Source organism: Calidris pugnax, unplaced genomic scaffold (assembly GCF_001431845.1).
Source record: "Calidris pugnax isolate Ruff unplaced genomic scaffold, ASM143184v1 scaffold96, whole genome shotgun sequence".
NCBI classification, from domain to species: domain Eukaryota; kingdom Metazoa; phylum Chordata; class Aves; order Charadriiformes; family Scolopacidae; genus Calidris; species Calidris pugnax.
In genome coordinates this window covers 301,869-307,868 of record NW_015090866.1, presented here as the reverse complement: position 1 = coordinate 307,868, position 6,000 = coordinate 301,869, and the positions used below count along the sequence as shown (strand labels likewise).

The following is a 6,000-nucleotide window of genomic DNA, read 5'->3' as shown; positions in this document are numbered from 1 at the left end:
GTGAGGGGCGGCCGGTTCCTTCTCGGGGTTGGGGGGGGGGAGGTGACCCCGGCCCCAAGGCCTCGGGGTGTGGGGGATCGCGACACCCCCGTCCCCGCCGCCCTGAGGGGACAGATACTCCGTGGTTCTCTCTAGGGGGTCACCCCCGTCGCCGGGATATGTAGAGGAGCTTGAGGTAGCCCGTTGAGCCGCCATGGGGGGGGTCACCCCGTCCCTAAGGCCCGGGGGTGGTTGGGGAGGGTCGGGATGTCACCGTTCCAACGGTCCCGGGACGTGGGGGTCCGCAGTCGTGGATGGGGGCGGTCACCCCTTTCCAAACGGCCTCAGGGTGTTGAGGGGTACCCACGGTGTCAGGGGTGGGGAGTCACCCCCCTCCTGCAACCCCGGGGGATGGTGGTTCTTCTCTCCCCATCCTGGTGGTCTCAGTGTGTTGGAGGATGCTTGGATACCCAATAGGGGTGGTTTGTCTCCATGGACAGGGGGTGTGGAGGCTACAGGGTACCCCATGGTCTCCGGTGGGGGGTCAGCTCGATCTCGGTGACCCTGTGATCCTGGATCACAGGATCCATGTGGGCTAACCCATAGTGACACTGAATTTCACTGAATTTTTAGAGTTGGAAGGGACCATAGAGATCATCTAGTCCAACTCCCCTGCTAAAGCAGGACCACCCAGAGCTTGTCAGAGCATGTTACTCAGGAGCATCCAGGCAGGTCTTGAAAATCTCCAAAGAAGGGGACTCCACACCCTCCCTGGGCAGCCTCTTCCAGGGCTCCGTCACCCTCACCGTGAAAAAGTTCTTCCTCATATTCAAGTGGAGCCCTTGATGTTCCAACTTGTGCCCATTGCCCCTTGTCCTCTCACTGACAACTACTGAAAAGAGTCTGGTTCCTTTCTCCCTCAGCCTGCCCTTGACACCCCCACCCTCCGGGTTCCCTCCTCCCTCAGCCCGCCCTTGACACCCCCACCCTCCACCTCCAATTCTGATGTATCAGGTTTTTGGGGTGGGGGCTCCCGCAGTCCTGGGAGGGGTCATCCTAGGATGGAAGGTCCAGGCTACCAGAGGGCCCTTGGATGAAGTGTCAGCCCAATTCTATGCCATGGCTAAGGTCTTTTTTCTTCTTTTCCACTTTTCCTTCTAGCAGTGTTGTTATGCTGGGGGGGAGTGTACCCCATAGTCTGTGAATGTGTGGGTCATCTGACCCCAACAGCCCCAGGATATTAGGGGGAGGGGACTGATGTTGCCCCACAATTGCAGAACTGGGGGGATCACCCCCAACCCAACAGGTCTGTGGTAGTGGGAGGGACGTGGAAGTTTTCCCAGCTGGTTTGAGGTATCCCCCACTCTCCTTATCTCCATAGCACCCCCTGCCCTCAAGGGCTACATAGTGTTGGGGTGCTGCCACCCAGAAGGTGGGTACCACAGACTCAGGGCATCCTTTTCCACCCCAGCTGCCCCTGGTCCCACCACTCAGATCCCTCAGTGGGGGCTGTGAAGCCCCTCACTGCCTCGGGGGTAGGAGCCTGCGTTCACAGAATCTTCTAGGTTGGAGGGGACCTTAAAGATCATCTTGTCCAACTGTCAACCTAACTGACAAAAATAGACACCCACACAACAAACAAGGAGCATCATCACTAAACCATACCTCCCAGCACTACATCAACCCATCTTTTGAACACCTCCAGGGATGGTGCCTCAACCACCTCCCTGGGCAGCCCATTCCAAGGGCTGAGAACCCTTTCCGTGAAAAATTTTTTCCTAATATCCAGCCTGAACCTCCCCTGGTGTAACTTGAGGCCATTTTCTCTCGTCCTGTCGCCTGTGACTTGAGAAAAGAGACCGACCCCCATCTCTCTACACCCTCCTTTCAGGGAGTTGTAGAGAGCAATAAGATCTCCCCTCAGCCTCCTCTTCTCCAGGCTGAATAACCCCAGTTCCCTCAGCCTCTCCTCATAAGACTTATTCTCCAGACCCCTCACCATCTTTGTTGCCCTTCTCTGGACCCGCTCCAGCACCTCAATGTCTTTTTTATGGTAGGGGGCCCAAAACTGGACACAAAATATCTAGAGCATATCTAGAGCAGTGGCTGGGAATGGTTTTTCAGACCAGGGTCCGTTCTTCCATCCCTGGGAAACCTGTCACAATCTGGATCTGCAGCGGGGACGCCTTCGAACCTCATTCAAGGCCACTGTGAATTTGCTGAGTGGCTCCACAGCTTCTATTTTTGGGCAAATTCTCGAACGTGTTTCCTTCCTTCTGTGAAAAGGTCCATTTTTATGATTATCTTCACGTTCCTGAATTTTAATCGTTGGCTTGAGCCAACCACCAGTGCATCCTCCTGATGTGGTTGTAACTATCCTGCTTTAGGCTATGGATCGTGTCCTGATATGGAATCCTTCCCTCCACCACTTGAGATGGGGCAGACGCTGCATCCCTGGGGACAAACTGCCCCCATTCAGCTCAGCCTTAGCACTGAAGTCTCACCTAAACAAACCCAAAGCTTAATATCCATCTTACTAAAAAAACTACCTGATGGAAAAATCCCATTTGAGTCGATTGCTGGAGTTTTCTCCCTATTTGACACCTGTTAACGTCCTATTTATAGAGCTCCAGCAGCAGCCCTTGCATAATCCTTGAGAGAGAGAGAGAGAGAAGAATATTTTTTCCCCCTCTTCCTTCCATTTCCTCCAAGCGGGTTTGTTTTCATACCTCCTGATTCTCTTCCAAATTTTTCAGGAGGCGTTCCTTCATTGCCCCCCCCCTCCATTCAACGCTCTAGGCTCTTTCCATAAAGCGTGCTGCCTGCGTTTAATCCAGTTTTAATAAGTAATTACTGTTATAAAATCATGCAAAGAGCTCGTAGCACGCTTTGGCATCGGATGTGTTCGATCCATCCCTCCCTGCAGAGCTCTTGTGCTCCTGTCGAGCCCTGCGTCGTTTGAAGGAGGTCCGTTGATTTAGGGGCTGCTTTTTGTCACCACCTTCTCCTCTTCCACCTACTTGTAGGAAAGATTTTAAACTTCTGTCACCTTTTCCACTCTGAAGAACCTCGTTTGCATAGGGAAATGATTACGAAAGGGAAGAGGTGGGTAGTGAGAGCTGGTGCCAGGGTTGTGCTGCTCTGTTTGCTTTCTCAAGCGGAGCGTTTCTATCGAGGGTTTCTCAATAGGGGCATTTCTCAAGCAGCCTCTACAAAAGAGTCCCCGTCGACGGCTTAACAGCTCAAACCAAAACAAGCCATTTGTGTTTTTGCTGCCCCGTGATGGGTAAAATTGTATGTTGGATAAGGGAAGGAACTATTTTTAGGTGTTTGTATAGCTTTAGAAAGATCAAAAATGTCAAATATAGGTGGCGTGTGGTTTGTTCTTCTCCTCGGAAATCTTCCTGTCCACGTTTAAATGTTTCCAGTGTTTTCATCAGACTCTGGGGGTTAAGTGAGCAGAAACAATCTGGAAACCTAAATATATCTTTGCCTTTCGCATGCTCAGCATTTATGCTCTTGTCTTGAGCTATAATTTTCCCAGTGTACCAGTCACAGTAGGGTTTTATTTTTGTATGGAGAGGTTCAGAGTTTCGAATATATATTTAAAAAAAAATAAAACAGAAAACCTAAATATGCTGAACCCCTTTTGTGTCACGTGGAGGGGCAAGCATGAAGCCAAATCATATCCTGGGCTGCATCTGCAGGGACAGTACCAGAAGAGAGAGAGATGGGATCATCCTGATCTACTCAGCTCTTGTCAGGTTGTCCATGGCGTGCGGTGTCCAGTTGTGGTCCCCTCAGGTCAAGAAAGACGTGGACAGACTGGAGAATGGTCCAAAGGAGGTGGTCAAAGGGCTGGAGAACCTGCCCTAAGAGAAAAGGCTGAAGGAATCAGGACTCTTCTCCCTGGAGAAATGGAGACTCAGGGGGGACCTCATCACGGTTTTCCATCTGGGAAGAGGATGGAGGGTCTCTCTTCACAAGGAGCTCCATGGAGAAGACAAGGGGCAGTGGGTGCAAGTTGCACCAGGAGAGGTTTCGTTTCCACAAGGAGCTCCATGGAGAAGACAAGGGGCAATGGGTGCAAGTTGCACCGGGAGAGGTTTCGTTTTGGTGTAAGAAAGACATTTTTTACAGTGAGAACAGTCAATCACTGGAACAAACTCCTCAGGGACATGATGGAGTCCCTGTGGCTGGAGGGTTTCAAGGTGTGGCTGGAGAGGGTGTTGGAGAATCTCATCTCAGCTCCCTTTTCCTTGAGAAGTTGAACCAGATGATCTTTCTAGGTCCCTTCCCACCTGGGCTGTTCTATGGTTCTCATTTTCCAGAATTCCTTTCTTTGTTTTGGTGTAAGAAAGACATTTTTTACAGTGAGAACAGTCAATCACTGGAACAAACTCCTCAGGGACATGATGGAGTCCCTGTGGCTGGAGGGTTTCAAGGTGTGGCTGGAGAGGGTGTTGGAGAATCTCATCTCAGCTCCCTTTTCCTTGAGAAGTTGAACCAGATGATCTTTCCAGGTCCCTTCCCACCTGGGCTGTTCTATGGTTCTCATTTTCCAGAATTCCTTTCTTTGTTTTCCTTTCACATTAAAAAAAAAAAAAAAACCAAAACCAAACAATCCAAGGAACACTCGATTTTAGTAGTGTAGAAACACATCGCAATCTATAATATATATATTTTTGGGGGGCAAACGTTTCTTCTTTTGCTCTGGTTTCTCAATAAGGATAGTTCACCCATAAGGATTCCTATGGTTCTCATTTTCCAGAATTCCTTTCTTTCACATTAAAAAAACCCACCAAAACCAAACAACCAAACAATCCAAGGAACACTCAATTTTAGTAGTGTAGAAACACATCACAATCTATAATATATATATTTTTGGGGGGCAAACGTTTCTTCTTTTGCTCTGGTTTCTCAATAAGGATAGTTCACCCATAAGGATTCCTTATTTTATTCCCTGCTCTGGGATGTTATCTCGTGCGTTATAATCCTGTTCCTGTTTTACTAATCAGGGGAAATACTGACAAACAGTTGCACGCTTGTAGAAATGTTTGAAATATGTGATTGCTACAAAGAGGTTTGAAAACAAAAGCCTCTGAGAAGCAGGATGAAGGAAGAGACCGGTTCTGGATGTCGATCCAAACCCAAAAGCTCTCATGGCTGGATGTGAAAATGAATCCTTCTCCTGGAAACCCTTCTTTAGAGACTTCAAATATTGGAAAGATCTCTTGGCCAGTGGCCTGTGGGTTACGTTTGGCATCTTTGGCTGGATCTTCTGGCCTCTCCCAGCCACCCTCAGCCCCAGGCAGCATCGTCATTCCGGTGTCGGGGAGCCAGAGGCAGCTTTTTTCTCTCCTGGCTGTTTTTCCAGGATGGGAGCTGTGTGTTCTGGAGAAGCTGGATGCAGCTTGGATGGATGAACAGGTTTTAAACCTTGTTCTCGGGCAACACATTCACATCCTGCTTATCCAAACGTTTGTAGGGTACTCTAATTACACCAGTTGCAAACTTATTTTGTCTGGCTGGGATGAAAAAGATGAAACTTTGAAGACTGGAGTCAAAGTCAATATTGACTTGTCCTGTTCCCTCTCCCAAGAGCCAGCAGTGCTTTGGCTTCAGCCCTTGACCTAAATGTCCTTCACAAGTCTTGCAGAAATCGTAAATGGAAAGGGAGATATTGAAACCTGCTATTCTGGGATGTTGAAAAACTAGGTAGGAGGGGAAATAATATTGACACTCTCTTTAGAAAGCCTTAAGAAGGGAGTAAAGAGGATGTGTGCACACACCTTGGCTTCTCACCACTGGTGTGTTACTTTGGAAAGATGGGAACCAAAAGTCAGACCGCATTTGTCAGCTTTACATCCTGTAATTAGTTTGTATTTTGAAAACAGACCGCATTTGTCAGCTTTACATCCTGTAGTTTGTTGGTTTGTATTTTGAAACATAGTGCTCAAAATACAAATTATATTGCTAGTAGCAACGCTGATAATATTGCAGTGTAATGTAAGGATTGAA

At 48.7% G+C, this 6,000-nt stretch overlaps 1 protein-coding gene across 1 annotated transcript in view; it reads left to right on the top strand.

Annotated features, from left to right (window-relative positions):
- KLHDC10 (kelch domain containing 10) overlaps nt 1-6,000 on the top strand; it is a 28,838-nt gene that overhangs the window by 101 nt on the left and 22,737 nt on the right. The gene's annotated exons all lie outside the window — the stretch shown is intronic.